Source organism: Dermacentor variabilis, chromosome 4 (genome assembly GCF_050947875.1).
Source record: "Dermacentor variabilis isolate Ectoservices chromosome 4, ASM5094787v1, whole genome shotgun sequence".
In the NCBI taxonomy this organism is placed as follows: domain Eukaryota; kingdom Metazoa; phylum Arthropoda; class Arachnida; order Ixodida; family Ixodidae; genus Dermacentor; species Dermacentor variabilis.
Genome location: NC_134571.1, coordinates 85,583,306 through 85,600,010, shown reverse-complemented (window position 1 = coordinate 85,600,010; position 16,705 = coordinate 85,583,306). Strand labels below are relative to the sequence as shown.

The following is a 16,705-nucleotide window of genomic DNA, read 5'->3' as shown; positions in this document are numbered from 1 at the left end:
ACAAAGAGCAGTGGTGCACGCAAGGCAACGTTTAACATCAGCTCATCGCTCTCGTGTTGACTGAACGTTGAAGAAATTAAACATTCGCCGTTAACATCACCACTAATTATCGTCAATAAAAGCAAACAGCTCAGAAAGCTTCGCTTACATCGATTCACACAGCGTGTGGGATCTGCATAATTTTTTGAGCAACAATTGCTAGTGTGTCGTAATTGTGTGAATCATATTCTGACAGGGGCTATGTGCTTAGGCGGCGCACTCATGCTAGAAATTATCAGATTAGTGATGTCGTCGGGGAATCATTCGAGCGCTGTACGAGAAAATAAGCTGACGCTCCTCGTATTTTTCAACATGCATACCTACCAAACTGGAACCTTAAGATTCATAAATTCCCCCAGACACGACAAGGTGGAGAGGGAGGCAATAGCACGCATTTTAAAGAAGTTTGCCATGAGATAGACACACAGTGCATGCCATACAGGCCATAAGAACCATCCTTTGTGCAAATAATGGTCTTATTCATTCATTGATTAGCAATATTTTATTCTTAAGCGCCTCACAAAAGCAAAAACAAACTTGGAATAGATACTAGCAAGCAACATGGCTTTCTCTTCAGTGAATTTTCGGTTGACAATTCTGCCTGCTTCGGGTACTTGCCCTAATAAACTTGTTCGAAAGAAGTCCCACTCTGAGGGCATATAACATCTTGCCTTCTCCAATTGGTACCATCACCATTTCTTTTTTGCATGCATATCCTGTAACCTTGCCTCCCCCCCTCTCCATCCTTCTCTTTGAACACGTTTAAAACCTTATTGTGGACAGAGCTTTCTTTTGCGTAAAATTGTCGAATGAAACCAAATTAGTAAGTTTTACGAAAAATTCGGGAGATATGGCAGATACGCCCAGGTGTATTTCTGCCCACGCGGAAACGGCCATAAGTGAAACGAAGGGGTGTAGTCACATTGTTTAAGTTGTTTATTTAAATATCGTACACTAATCTAAGAATTCCAGGTAAATATAGACGCGCCGTGGCCCCTCGTTTCGCTCTGTTCCTCAGTGGCGACCAACCATAAGATACCGATCAAGCCCTTCTCCACGTGAGAATAACACAGGAAATGTTGGGGAGGGGGCCCTTGTTCGGAACTGCCCCAAAATTCAAGATGGCGGCCGAAAATGTTCACCCCCTTCCTCTTTCCGAAAGAAAACCTGTTGTGCACTGTAATTTAAAATCTTGATTGAAGAGCATTCTTTCTAACTGCTTTCGAAGCTGACAAAAGAATCTTCCGAGTCTGATCCGAAAACTAGCCGTAGCCAATCTCTTTGCAAGCCTTCGCTAACTTCTGGTGCCACGGTCAGAGAGGCAGCCATGCAACTCAGTATTCTCGGAACCGTCAAGTGTGTTGGAAAATCCGCGCCGTTTGAACGAGCGTGCGACCGCCTCTAATGTGACAGTTGCTCATGCATCGGACACAGTAGAGGACAACCTGCCGCGAGGGATTTCGTAGGTTGCCTTTTGGTGTTCTCTCTCCTCTCCTCATGAATTTTTTTTCCACGGCACGCCCAAGCTTGGCTTTAAATGGCCTTTTCCAAAACACATCAGCTGGCAGCAATAGGCTTGTGAAGCCTGCGAGCACGTGCACAACGACTCTGTCGCACTCCTTTAAGGCATCCTTTTTGGCCAGTGCCTTGTGGATTGGTGCTTAGTCCAGCACCAGCACACACCGCAAGTCATCACGATTTGGTCCCTACACCCTTGTCGTCATCTATTCGTTTTTTGATGCGGTGACGCTAACATTTGCTACAAATTAAAAAAAAATGTTGTCTGTCATCGGATGTCACTTTAATCAAGCATTTCCGCTATCGTTACTCTCCGCCTTGAAAGCAAGCGAGCAAACAAACAAACAAAAAACCTGGTGCGCGACGGTCCTCAGTCGCCTGGTATACGAAGACTCATGAAAGCCTTGGCTGGGATTTTACCGCTCGGTTTTTTGAAGATTATGAAAGCTAGGAGCTTATGACCACTTGCGCATGCTGCCAATGCTACCGTGAAGTTCCTCCAAGCGCGAGCAGTGAAACCATGGCCTCCGAGATCGGGCTGTTGTCACGGCCCGATCTCAAACTCAGAGAGTGTAATTCTACCCAAAAAAGTGACCACTGGCGCGCCGACGACGGCGATGATTATGGCACGAAAACGATGACAATGCCGTCTACGGCAATGATGGAACAATGACATCGTCAACGAGCACGACGGCCAACGTGAGCATTGCCAGCGTGAGCGCTGCCAACGTCGACCAACGTGAGCCGTATTGAATCTTGGGAGGGACGTACAGGTAGTTTTCCGGTCACTCATCGGCCCTCCTCACTCGGCAGCTCAGTTTTCAACCATTTCGCCGTCAGAATGATGGCTGGCCGTAATTTTGTAAGGCGTACACTACGTGTAAGGTACCCATGGCAGCTGATCGAACCGGGGTATCACGAGCAATTTCTATTTTCAGCTTTTTTTTTTTTACGTTGGAATTCGTGACTTTCTATTTGTTCACGGCCATATATACGTCTTGTCAGAATGACACCGATGGCTTATCAGATAAAATACCTGACCGTCAAAGCGACGGCTGGTTCTCACAGTGCAGGGTTTTGCGTGCCAAAATCACAATCTGGTCATGAGGCATGCTGTAGTGCGGGGCCACCTGAGGTTGACCCCATGAGGTTCTTTAATGTGCACCTAATGCACGTTGCACGACGGTTTTCGCATTCGACTCATCAATTTGCGACCGCCGTGGCCGGGATCAAACCCGCCACTTCCTGCTCAGCAGCGCAACGCCACAACTAATGAGCTGCATCGTCACTGGTAGTAGGTTGTTACATGGCCGGGTTCGGTGGCTGGCGGAGGGCGATCTAAGACGGTACAGGCTAAGAAGAGTGAGGAAGAGGAGAGTAAACAATGGAGAGCGAAGAGCAGATGAGGAGGAGCAGGGCCGTAAAAGATGGAGAAGGGAGTGCATGCACATGCGAGGAAAGAGCGTGATTATTTGGTGCAGTCGACGAACTCACGCACACAGGAGTACGTGCACCAGAGGTCAATGAAAACATGGAGAACACGGCAGCGCAATCGGAAAGCTATAGCTAACTCCTATTTTTTTTTTCTGCCATCGATATAAACATGAAGCCTACAACGTAGGCAGCATAGTTTAGTCATCACCTTAACTAATTCTGTCACCTTTTCTACAGAGCTCGAAAACAAATTTTCTATATCGTCTGTGACACATTGTGTAAAACTGTTCTTAAGCTAGAACAGTCTGTCATCCACCGGCATACCGATTTGCTGTCGCATTGGCTGTGGTAATTAAAAATTAAATTATAGGGTTTTACGTGCCAAAATCACTTTCTGATTATGAGGCACGCCGTAGTGGAGGAATCCGGGAATTTCGACCACCTGGACTTCTTTAACGTGCACCTAAATCTATATAAGTACGCGGGTGTTTTCGCATTCCGCCCCCATCGAAATGCGGCCGCCGTGGCCGAGAATCGATCCCGCGACCCTGTGCTCAGCAGCCCAACACCACAGCCACTGAGCAACCACGGTGCATCTCATTGACACTGTATGATCTCAAACGTGCTCTTCGGGAAAAGGAACGACAACGCAGTAGTGCAAACAAACACAATGGTATTTGCTGCATCTTTCGTGCACCAATGCCAGCTAGCCGAATCATAACAATGAGAACACGCCGATGGACGCTGACGAATCGAAGAAGTTTGACTCACAGCGACAGGAGAGCGCTCGAATATGTAGAGGAGCGGTGGTAGAGGACCAAGTGGTGTGACGAAATTAGGAAATTTGCGGGTGCTAGTTGTAATCGGTTGGCGCAGGACAGGGGCAATTGGAGATCGCAGGGAGAGGCCTTCGTCCTGCAGTGGACATAAAATTGGCTGATGATGATGATGATGATGATGTTCGCCGCTATGCCGGACACCAACGCCTAATCGTTCGCGCGTACAGTCACATGAACGGTGTCGCGTTCGAATGATCGAGTTCGTCCATTCCGGTTGCCCCCGCTCCGAAGTCTTTTTCGGGACGGTCCCACGAACCATGTCGATGCACGCGCGAAACGTCTGCGCAAGTCCAAGAGGAATACCAAGTCAAAAGGGAATAGGTAACTCCCGTTTGCGCTCGAGTAACCTTGCCGTTAGGTGGCACTTTGTATGGATGGATTGATGCATGGAGGCTATGAGCGCAGCCTTTGGAATGGGGCGGTGGGTTGCGCCACCAAGCTCTTGTTATTATATTGCCTAATTTACTACCTATGTTAAAAAAAAAGAAAAGAAAAGAAAAACACCCACGATGAATTCATTCCCACAACCAAAGTTTCTGAACCTCTATTGTGAACATCCTTTTCTCTTTTCTTCCATCAAACTTTTCTTCCACCAATCTTCCAGTCGCCTCTTACTAATCTCTACTGTGGACATGTTAACTTTCCCCCTGCTCTCGCTGAACCCAAGGGCTTCAAGGAGGCCAGCGATGCCTAAATCGACCGCTGGGCAGATATCTTCACATTCTAATGAAACCGCAGCAAGCACATGCTTCTTCTTCCTTGTTGTATCTAGCTTTATAAGTGCGTGTTCTAAGGCATCCTGCTCTCGCTTCGAAAAGTAATGAGCTTCCCTTTGAGTTATCATGAATTGTTTCTTTCCTCATTTCCTTTTTTCCTCTTAAGTAGTTACTCATGGCAGGTTTCTTTTCCATTGCCGCCACCGATGAGATTATCTCAGCCTCTATGACTTCTCGCTTGGCGTTCTTTGTTGCCGTGTTGCTCACCATACAGACCGCATACTTGCTGGCAAGCCTCCTGGTTCTTTTCCTCCACTGCGAATCAATGTTATTCCCGTACAAACTCTCCCAGCCCATTTACTGCAGCGGAAAACTCGCGCCATCTATCGTACTGCACGCGCACGTTTCGTGAACCCCTTGTTTACGGCACCTTTCGTATATATACGTAAGAGGTTAACGTGGCAAGAATCCATTCCTCAGAAGTGAAGCGCAACAAATAGACACCAATCTTTTCAACTTCTCAGCAAGATTACACGCGCTACGTAAACAAATATAACAACTCTATAATTTTGGTGTTGATCAGCGCGGACGGCGCGGGCTTCACTACCTAACCTCACTACCTATGCACCGTTCCGTTAAGCCCCGTACTCGCGATGTCTGCGCTAGAAAAAGAAGCCGGGAGACTTAAATAGTTATCCTCCTGGGCTCATTACATTTTCTTTATTCTTTTCTATTCGGAAACCTTTACTTCTCTTTTCACTACGTTTCTCTATCTCTATGGCACACCGGCCACTCGTCTACAAAGAGAGAGAGAGAGAGAGAGAGAGAGAGAGAGTCAGTGTGGTGCGGGCAAAGAAGATAAATAATTAAAGAAGCTCCGCGACAGGAGCTCTCGCAACTGCTCCTTGAAAAGTCCGCGCCATCATCGCGGGTTAGAGGGTAATGTCGTTATGTTATAATTATTAATACAAGCTTAATAACGGCCCAGTAATGAGCAGGCAATCACGGGGAAAGTTTCTCCTTTTGTCGGCAATCCCGCCCGCACCGCCTTCCCCTCTTCCCGTGGGTCAATTCAGCTTCCTTTTTTCCTGCGAGAAGACCTGCTATGGAAGGTAATGAACGAACGAAGGGGTGAATTTTGGGAGGCGCGCGGGTTGGTAGGGAGGCTGGGGAACATGAGGGGGATTTCGCATGCGAGGAGGACGTTTGCAACTGAGCGCAGAGGCAGCAGTGGCAAAAACGAGTGAGAGGGGATAGGGCTTCGTGGGAACAAAAGGGTGGAAAGGGTCTGTCGGGAAGAGTTTGGTAGGAAAGTTTTCGGGCCGGGCGTCTTAATTGCCACCGAGGTTTGTTAACGACCGGATGTCTTGACTGCGCCGTTTGAGCCGTGGGGACAGACGGTTTAATGAGCTGAAAACTCCTTTTCACTGGCGCCATGCGCCCTCCACCCTTTTCCCTCCTCCCCCGAAACCGCGGCAGCGGAAGCTCGAGTTGCTTTTGCCTGTGGCACTGCTGCTTCATCCACTAGGGCTCTTTATTTGAGCTCCGGGTTCGCGCTTTGCGCTTTATTTCATAGCAAAGAAATAGTAAAAGAAAGAGGGGATAGGCGGAAGTATGAGCAGAAGAGAGGTGAGGCCAAAAGTATGAGAAAGTCAGAATAGAAAGGATGGCGTGGTTGCTCTCGAGTTGAGCGAAGGGAGTGGCTCTTTTTTATCCGCCGATAGGAAGGAGAACAATAAGAAATAAGAAAGGAAAAGAGAACGCACGTAAAACAAATAAACTGCACGTCAGGAGAGTTCAAAGAAACAAAGTGTGACGGATATATATGGTCGTATTGTGCTGGCTTGGAGCTCAGGTAACGGAAGGCTACAGGCACTCTTACCTATATTATCAATCGGCTGTTGCAATTATCGTGGAGGCGTGTCCTTTTGTCTTGTCTAAATTCACTTGTGCGCTTCCATATCGGCCGGTTGTTCTCCCGTGACCTTCGGCTGATAGGCAGGCTTCACGAATAGCCTATGCTATTTTTTTTTAATTTTTAACCAATGACTCTCGCCTTGTTACTTCCTTTCTGCAAGAGTGAGCTTAGAGGGACGTGTACTTTGGAAGCCTACGGTTTGAGTTACTGTTGCTGCGCTTGCAGCTGCTGTAATGTATTGTTTCTGCGTCTCAGAATTCACAACCGCTCGCCACGCGTGTCCGGTATTATAGGACGATTGCTGCATTGCGCCCTACCGTAGTACGACATGGGAGGGGCCAAGCATTTTCGAACTGCCCCTGCGTTGGCACCAGTGACAGATACGAGAGTCTTGACAGATGCCCAAGCCCTTGTAATACGCGTAACGCACTCAGGAGATTCTCACCAGAAGAGATCAAAGGAGAAATGAACATCAATGGCAGTTGACCGGTGAAATGCTGTCTAAATTCTTTTGGTTTCCTTGGGTCGAACGTAAACGCTTTCCCAATTTTGAGGACAGTGATGTTGTGTTAAGAGACACCGAAAAAAAGAAGTGTCTTACCATACAGGATAAGCAACAAAACACTCAGGAACCTCGACGATGTATCCATTCGAGCTCTCACGGACTACATGAATAACTGCTGGGAGCAGCGTGGCGGTCCAAGTCAATGGAAATCAGCCTAAATCATTTTTATACCGAAGCCTGGAAAGGAACCGCAACTGACGCCCTTAAGGCCCATATCGCTAACATCCTGCGTCGGTAAACTCATGGAACATGTGGTTCTCACACGTCTCACGAGATACATGGATGAGGGATGGAGAACTTTACCTATATACCACGCTTAGATAACGACCCAAGTTATCGATGCGGGATATAATGCTTAATCTAAAACATCAGATCATAGATGCGGGTGAGAGAAATGTAGACACCAAAGCAATACTAAGTCTCGATCTAACTAAGGCCTTTAACACTGTGACGCACAATGCAATACTACAAAATCTCTAAGGGCTGGATCTAGGGCGAAAAACATACGCGTACATCAAAAACTTCTTGACGAATCGTTCGGCAAAGATTTCTATCAGAGAAACCAAATCGGGAGCGTTCAAACCAGGTAATAGGGGTACCCCATAGATTTAAGTCCTATCTGCCTTTATATTCAACGTGGCAATGATCGGTCTTCCTGCGTGACTCGAAAAGATAGAAGGACTCGGACACAGCCTCTACGCGGACGACATCACCCTCTGGGTGGCGGCTGAAAGCGATGGGCATGTGGAAGAGATACTCCTAACAACAGTAAAAACTGTCGAAGGCTACATCATAGACAAGTAACTGAGATGTTTTTCGCAAAAATCAGAACTTCTGCTCTATAGAACCGCATGCAGGGGTCGAAAAAGCATTAAGGAAAGGTCAGGCATTGTAGTCACAGTAGACGGCGCTAGGACACCGAGAGTGAAGAGGCTGAGCATACTGGGACTCCTCACATCCGAAAACGGCCATAATGGAGAAACCATTAGACTGCTGGACAATAGTGTTCAACAAATAATCAGACTAATAAAGCGGATATCCAGCAGGCACTCTCGTGAGCACAATCTCGTCCAATTAAAAGAAACATCCGTAATCAGTCCTATTCTATATGTGGTCATTTACCTCAAGCTCTATGCTGCGGAGAAAACTAAGATAGAATGAATTATTAGAAGCACGTATAAGCAAGCTTTGGGGCTTCGGGCAAATACGTCAAACGAGAAATGCCTCGCACAACACACTAGACGAACTTATTCAGGCCCAGATAGTAGCGCAGTATGAAATATTTACACAGAGTTTGACGGGGAGACACATCTTAGACAACATAAAAATAACCTACGAATCACAGCACGGACTGCGGAGAGAGATCCCAAGGAAAATAAGAGAACATCTCTCAATACCCCCCCTCCCCAGAAACATGCACCCGGAGTTTCACCAAGAAAGAAGAATCGCAAGAGCGAGAGCTCTCCACAGAAGGTTTCGTAGTACCAGGGGCGTGGTCTATGTGGACGTGGCGGAGTACGAAAATAGACAGAGTATGTCAGTAGTTGGTACGAGTCTAGAGGGTGACTCTAGGGTTAGTGGCACTGTAAAAACAGGAAAGGCGGAGGTGGCGGAGGAGGCTGCCTTAGCACTGGCAATAGCATCCACGGAGGCTAACATCGTAGTCAGTGGCTCCAAGGCAGCCGTCACGAACTATGCCAAAGGAAGAATCTCGCCGGAAGCGCTGAAAATTCTGACCAACCTTCGCGAAGATTGAGACGTTCACATTATATGGGCACCCACACACTCCTCCCTTCCCGGGAACGAAATCGTGCACAACCTGGCTCGAGAACTGATGGGCCGAGCAGGTGAAATGCAAATACTGAGAACGGAGAAAGACCGGATTACCAGCTTTAACGAGATCACCAAACGCTATAAATTGGGAAGGGCCCATTTCCCCCCGGCACACTCCTCGCTAAGTAGACGGCAACAAGCAACAGCATGGCGCATCTTACAAACAGATACCTATCCGAACCCGGTGGCGTACCACCGCTACTACGAGAACCTTTACACGGATAGATGCAGATTCTCTCAAGAAAGGGCGGACCTACAACATATGGTTTGGGCTTGTCCTCGGACACTCACACAGAATAAAATACACAAGACCAGAGAGCAGTGGGAGACCGCGTTGCTCAGCTGTGCACCGGAAGACCAACTTAACGCAATGCAGCAGGCCGAAGGGGCCGCCAGGGCCCAAGGGCTTGAGGCCGTCATCTAGGTAGAGAGGCCTAGGTCCCAAATCTGCTGTCCTAAAATAAAGTTTATTCCTCCTCCTCTTACCGTAACACTAATTGCACATATGTAATTGCACACATAATTGCACATATGTAAGGTGTTCAGATAGCGTGCGTGTGCGTGCGTGTGTGCGTCCCTTAAGATTAAGCGGAGGATAGGCATGTCTCACTTTTCATGTTTTATGTGTTACATTAAAGGCCAAGTAAAAAGAAATTGGACCACGTAAAAAAGCCGACAGATTAAGTAGTGTAGATACAAATTAGCCTCCATTCAAAATATTACGTGTTGAAGTACGAACGGAAGCGTCACGAAAAGCTCGCAAAAAAAGCCGTTTTTGATACCGAAAGTAAAAGGGGAAAAAAAGAGAGGCTCGTTCGTCCTTCTCTCAGAGGAATTGGTCATAACACGAAAGTGAAACATGCATTCTAAAAAGCCTTGGGCAGCTTTGTTGCCCATTCATGAATACAAGTCCATAAACGTGCAGACGGTTTCATTAATTGCAGTTTCGCTCGATTGTAGAAGCAAATGCAGCGCTATAGCAAGCACGCGAGGCCTAGCTGAGCTGCTGCGCAGTGTAAACAGCACCCCGGAAGGCTAACAGACGTCATAGGTTTATCCGAGGCGACGGTGAGGGCATACATGTTGAAACTAAGTCTCTCTGGAGGCGATTCTTACAGTGACAATTCGTCACCGCACCGCCTGCGCTTTCTCGCTGGCGCCCTGGCCATACAGCCGCTTCGGGGCTCCCACGCAGTCAACGTTGCTGCATGGACAAAGCCATCACAGTTCACCACTTGGCGCGTTACAAACTCCTGGATGGCCTCCAACGTGAAGCCAGTAAAACACGACGTGAGATACAAAAATTACAGATTACTGTACGAAGAAAAATCATGCTGCAGACAAGGTCTCGTCCATGTGTGTAAGGGCAACGTAAGGCAACTTATATATGTTATATTAAGCGATATGTAGGTTTCAAAAAATCTGCGGCGATTTAGCAGTAAATGCGAGAGAAGTACGATAGCACTACGTCTCGTCTGTTTGAGGTCTGATATATATATCTATATATATATATATATATATATATATATATACATATATATATATATATATATATATATATAAAGCCTAATAAACACTGAGTATTACGTGAACGCCCTTGTCTGGTATTGCATGTTCTTCGTGTTTTTTGCATAGAGCTGTTTTTATACGGTGTCCCCGTGAGCCTGAAATGTGAGCCATGACCGTAATATATTTTTTTCGTTCTCTCAGCTTTTCCTTTCAGTCTATAGGATTCTTGTGCTAACTTTTCGTGATTTTTTTATGCCCTTACATTTTCTAGTTTTGTTTTTTTTTTTTTGCTCTTGCTTCGCTATCTCTCCGCTTAAGAGTTCTCGCACAGCTAGCCAGTACGTCACTGGGTCTAAACTTTGCCTCGCAGCTAACAGTGCGGCAACCACGCGACGAAGGTCTCGGGCACGCGATATTCTGACGGCCGGTCGAGTTTCCACAAGCTCAGATCGACAAGGCCCACGAAGCGAGCTCCTGATCCACCGGGCACCCTATTCGACGTAGCCGACGTGGAGCCGTATTAATGCTCTTGCAGGACACCCTCCGTTCACGATAGAACAATGCAAGAGAAATTGCCATCCATAAATATCCTTCGAACGCCATTTCTACAAGAGTTCTCTCTCAGTCTTTGTGTATCCAACACTTCCAAAAAAAGACAAAGAAAGTGGATCGAAAAACAAAGGTTCACGAATCAATGTAAAGCGCGGATCCAGTGACAAGAACATATTTCGCTTGTCTTACAAGCGCGTTCAACTTATGCTTTCAGTTCTTTTTTATCCCCGTTGCCTGCTCCGGTTGGCTCGCCCTAACGGTAGCAGTATGTTTCGCTGCTGGCGGCGCCCTTCTGAGAGCGTGTTGCGGAAGTGGATATTAATCATTCCGCCGCGGTCCACGCAAAATATAACGTCCCTCGAGGCGGCCTGCAGTCGTCTTCGTCGTCCCAGCCAACGGTACCGGCGCCACTCGGAGCCACCGAGGAAGCCTAGCGGAGCCGGCGAAGCAGCCGAGCTGCCCCGGTCGCGCCCGTGATGGATAACCGAGGAGCCGTCGAATCTGGGATACCCGAAGAGAAGCAGCGACGGCGGCTGACACGGTGCGAGCGCGCGCCCGCTTTAGGGGCGCGATATTAAACTGTTCCTTCGGCTAGAGACGCACGCTCCCGATACGGGGCGGATGCGGGGCGTCAAACAGGCGAAGCTTTGCCGAAAGAAAAAAAAAAGACACAGTAATTATTGCTGCCGTTTAACGGACTAAGGCTACCGTTGGCTGTGAGACAATGTATAGCGCAGCGCTGTCGGTTAATTTTGGTCACCTGAAGTACCTATCGCCACCTTAGCTCGAGATTCCGTCTGTTATTTTTGTTGACTTTTTTGCTGCGACAACGACTACAGGGACATTTGAGTCACATCTGCGCCGGCGCCATCGGCGTTATCGTGCTGTCCTGCTTTCGACGACGCGTGCGCGCTCCGAACCTGGATGATTGTAGAAGACCTCCAGAGACGCAAAGTGCGTCTGCCTCTAAAAGCGGCGCGAGCAAAGTGGGCGAACCGTCATCATGCTAAGCTTTATCGGCTCATACCGGAGCCACAGGTCAGCGTTCTGGCTTCCGCAGCTCCCATGAACGCTGTGTGCACACGCATGATTAGCGCTCCAGCAGCGCAGCTGTGTGCTTACCACATGCACCCTCTTGAACGTCAGATGTTCTGCGGGCGCTGACCAACACATACAGTTTTCTCCCTTCGGCCAGAGATCGGGTGGCACTCGCACTCGTATTGCTCGGCAGCTGGTTTGCTTCGTATTCCAGCCTCGCTTTATTTATCCAGCACAGTTTCAGCGCCTTACCAAAGCAGAATGGGCTCGACTGGAAAACCTCAACCGAGAAGCGATGCGTGTGCTTACAGGCCTTCCCGAGTCTCGCACCTATCGCGGCACTTCAGGCAGAAGCTCAGGTGAACACACTTGATGAGCTCATTCATCAAAGACGCGAAGCGCAGGCGATAATACACAGTAGTGTTCTTGCGCCTGCGGCCTTGGTGAGTTACGTGGACCCGTCCTTCCCCATAGCGGATCAACCCTTATCGCCGCTAGCCCCATGGGGCTACTACCAAGTGACTAACAACAATCCAATTGGTTGCATTCGGCAGGTGAATAACTGAAACTCAAATTCCGTGAGCACCACCGCACCTGTGTCTTCCTGTTCGGAGTTCCAGGAACTAGACCAAAGTGCCTATGTGGATGCCTGGTCGAGTTCGGCGATTCTTCATAACTCCGCGGGGTGTTTGTTCTTCCTGCACAGATGTAAACCAGAGGTGTTCTTATGAGTTAGATGCACCCACTACCTCGGTACTGGCGGCGCTAATTGCACTCCACGATGGCTTGACGACTCTGTTGCCAATCGTCAAGGTGCAACGTCCAACAAGCCTGATCCTCTACACCGATTCGACGCCAGCGGAGCGCTCACTCCGTCGCGTCGTTCGTTCAGCTGGTTTAACGATGGACTTTCGACGCTGTGCGACGACTTATCGATGCCAGGTTAGAGCCTGCTGGATTGGTCCATCAAGTGTTCTCGCTCATACTGCGGCAGACTGCGCATGCCAGCCCTTGACGGTCGCGCACCCGATGCCTCTGGTCATGCTTCCGCACTCTGATACGATGGACGTTCAGAAAAATTCTTCGGCGCACCCCGCGAACTCTCATACCTCCGTGTGGTTCTGACCTCCCGGGTGGCCTCACCCCTCAAGAGGAGGTGTTGCTCCGAGCAGATTGTGCGAGTGTGGCTGTCACACCGTCCATTCACGCGCAGTGGGGATATATCGACGCCTCCTGTAGATGCTCGTACTGCCCTGCGCCTGTACAGGAAGCAGACCTACAGCACTTCCTATGGACATGTCCTCGTCTGCAATCGGCCCGTCGACGTCATCTGAGCCGTGTGGGTCTCCAACCTAACCGGCCGCCAGACTTACACAAGTGGATCTCTCGCCCTCATCACCGCTCCTTTTCGGACTTTCTGCAAGAGACAGAGCTTCACAATTATGTGTAACTCTTCCTTTTGATGCCATAACGCAAACTAACGCAATAAAGAAAAGTCGTTAGTGCAACGCTAAACCTTGCTGTCCCTTTCAATGTTTCGCTATCAAGTGGAACTGTCTTTTTATTTTTTTTTTCACTGATAGTTGTAGTGGGCTCACACGACAGTTCGTTTAGATGTAGTCAGCCGCAAAAGTTTGCGGGATCTTCAGTGTCTAGCGCAGTGACGCAAAACTGCACTGTTGCGGAGAGGATAGAGAGATAGAGGAAACTCTTTACATTAATATATAGTATACCGACTAGGTCAGCGTGTATCTGCCGTTCACTCACCATACAGAAACGATAAAAGGAAGGAAGGAAGGAAGGAAGGAAGGAAGGAAGGAAGGAAGGAAGGAAGGAAGGAAGGAAAAAGTGGGGAAGGAAAGGCAGGGAGATTAACCAGTTTAACTTAAGCGGTTTGCCACCCTACACATGGGAGAGGGATGGGGGCGATGAAAGATAAAAAATAAAAAAATAAACATGTTTGCCTATGTGACACCGTGACACTTACTATCAATATTTTCTGCAAACGCCCTCGAAGCTATAAAGACTAAGCTCGAAATTCGAGGCATGTCGAAACGAAAGAAGAGGGGAGAAATCTAAATGTGCGGTTTGATGGATCTACTGCAGCAGGCGGGGGGCGCGGTAGGCGAGTGCGGGAAAGAGTCAACCGACATGGCAGAGAGAGGTACATGGCCGGTCTCGGAGCAACCGTCGCGGCCTCCTACATTCGACTTACCGTGTTTCGATTACGCGCGGACGCAGAGAACAGGCCCTTAGGATCTCTCTCTCTCTCTCTCTTGTCCCGGTAATACGGAGCACGAGATTTACGAGTGAGTCGAGGGAAATTTATGGGTGCCACGGGCTCGACGTCAACGTGGAAACCAAAAATAGCCGCGCGGAACACTTGGGCGAGAACGAACGCGAAGTGCGCGAAGAACGAGAAAAGACGGGAATGTGGCCGTGATACTTTTCAGTGAACGAATTTCCGTTTCGTCTCAGCTTATATAAGGGAACCGTGTGTTTTTTGCATATTATTATTATTATTATTATTATTATTATTATTATTATTATTATTATTATTATTATTATTATTATTTGTGTTACATCACATGTTGGTGCCTGTAAACGATACCGGCTGTGTCTTTTAGTGCATGCCATCTGCTCGTCTACTCTTGCAGACGTGCTACGAAGGATGTAAAATTTTCATACAATGAATATGGAGGCGACAATAAAGTGACAGCCGTTCTAAGATGTTGACACACAGACACACACGTACGCGCGTACGCACGCGCACAGTCAAACGAACGGTGCGATCGGCACCGATACCAAGTGGCGTCATCGGCCACAGACAGCCTAAAACTGTTGTTTCAGCCAATTGCAAATGGAGCCAAATGAACGTCTTTCAAGAGACAGAAGCAGGAACAATAGTGCCAGCTGTGGGTCTCGTGTCTACTATATTTGAGAGTGCCACTGCTTCCAAGTTATTCACGCCTTACTTACAAACAGTACTTACAGGGCATACCGCCGCCTTTATGTACACTGCACATGTAAAACACTGAAGAATGAGTACGAAGGACGCGATCACTAAGAAAAAACTGCCGGCCGTAGGTGGGTAATGGACTTGGTCTGCCGTCCATAGTTACACTTGTGTTTCACCCCCTCACGTTTCTCATTACGTCGCCAAGTGAAACCGATATACTTGTAGGGGAGAGAGGACAAGGAGAAGAACAAAAAGGAAAAAGAAATGAAGAATAAAACGCAACAGACAAAGAGAACCAAACTTTTTGGCCATTTTTCTTTTCTCTTTTTTTTTAACCAGACCCCTCTTTCGAATTCCAGACACCATTCGCGTGAAATGACGATCGAAGCTCCCGCAAAAGCACCGCCGACCCTCTTCTTCACTCACTCACTCCCTCACTCACTCTCACTTCTTTTTTTCTTCTGTGGTATCGGCGACCTGGGACCACAATGCACAACGCTCGCGTGCTGCCGCGGATGGCTCCACTTACGGCCGTCGCCGACCTAATGTCTCGTCCGACCCGATGCCCGGCGGTGGGAGCGCCTTTGTGTTCCTCCGCCGCTACTGCTGCTGCAACCGCTTTCCCCCTTGAACCACGACGACGTGGACGAACGAGGAGCCGGCGAGTAGTTCGGCAGAGCAGCTTCTTCCGGCACCCTTTTTGCGTTTGCCGCCTGCTCGCCACGCAATCTGCGCCGGCGACGCCCAGTGGCATACCAAAGAGCTGAGACCACGTGCCCGCACTACGCGGACTGGGTTCGTCCGTCGGTCAAACCTCTCCCACCGTCTGTCCTCCTCCTCCTCCTCTTTTTTGTTTTTGTTTCGGTGCATTCTTTTTCAAGGCTTCAAATTGTCTTGTTCTTTGTTTCGCTTCAGTCGACTCGCCTTTTAAAAGAAGTGCTAGTGAGCAAGGGAACTCCTTGACGAGGTACATTTGAAGAAAATAACAGGAGGCAGACGGCAGCGCAGAGTGTAGGAAGTGCGGCCGATTAAACTGGCCGTAGACCGAGAATGAGTCCGTGGCGACGCAGAACAAAAGTCGACGTAGCAAAGACAGGAGAAGCGAAGAAAGGTGCAAAGATTCCGAAGAAAAGGGAAGCGTAGCAGGAAAAAGAAAGCATAATAATTACGTGCAGGGCAGTTTGGGGTTTGTTTCTTGTTGGAAGCCGACGAATGAACGGTCCCCGATTGCAGCGCGCGGCAAATTGGTTTTACGTGGCCCGGGTTTAACCCGAGCGCCGATGCCTTCGCCGGCACTTCTGTTGATGTTTCGACGGAAATCAACTCACGGAGGAGAGGAGATACGCTCAAGTCACTCTCAGCCAGCCGTCCTCGTCGCTTGACTTTCGAGGTGTGCTCGCCTATAAAAAAAAAAAAAAAACTGAGAAAGAAAGAACGGGCTAAGGCTGCTGATGCTTCTTTTAGAGAAGGCAGTGGTCGTTTTCTTTTCTGTTCTTTTTTTCTGAAGTGCAGTGATCCATTTCTCTATTCACCAGTGTTTTGGTTTGATATATTTAGGGATGAGAGAGAGAGAGAGAGAGAGAGAGAGAAAAGAATACAGAGAAAGGCAGGGAGGTTAACCAGAGGTAGTTCCGGTTGGCTACCCTGCACGGGGGGAAGGGTTAAGGAGGATAAAAAGAGAAAGAGAGTTGAAGGGAGAGAGATAGAGAAAGAGGGCTGGATATATGAACAAACTTCCGTGTACCTCTTGCGGAAGGATGCTGGCTTGGCGACGTGGAGGTCGCG

At 48.4% G+C, this 16,705-nt stretch overlaps 1 protein-coding gene and 1 pseudogene across 1 annotated transcript in view; one reads left to right on the top strand and one right to left on the bottom strand.

The window, feature by feature from the left end:
• CARPB (Carbonic anhydrase-related protein B) overlaps positions 1-16,705 on the top strand; it is a 259,795-nt gene that overhangs the window by 122,109 nt on the left and 120,981 nt on the right. The window lies entirely within an intron of this gene.
• Positions 1,252-1,763, bottom strand: LOC142577649 (uncharacterized; annotated as a pseudogene).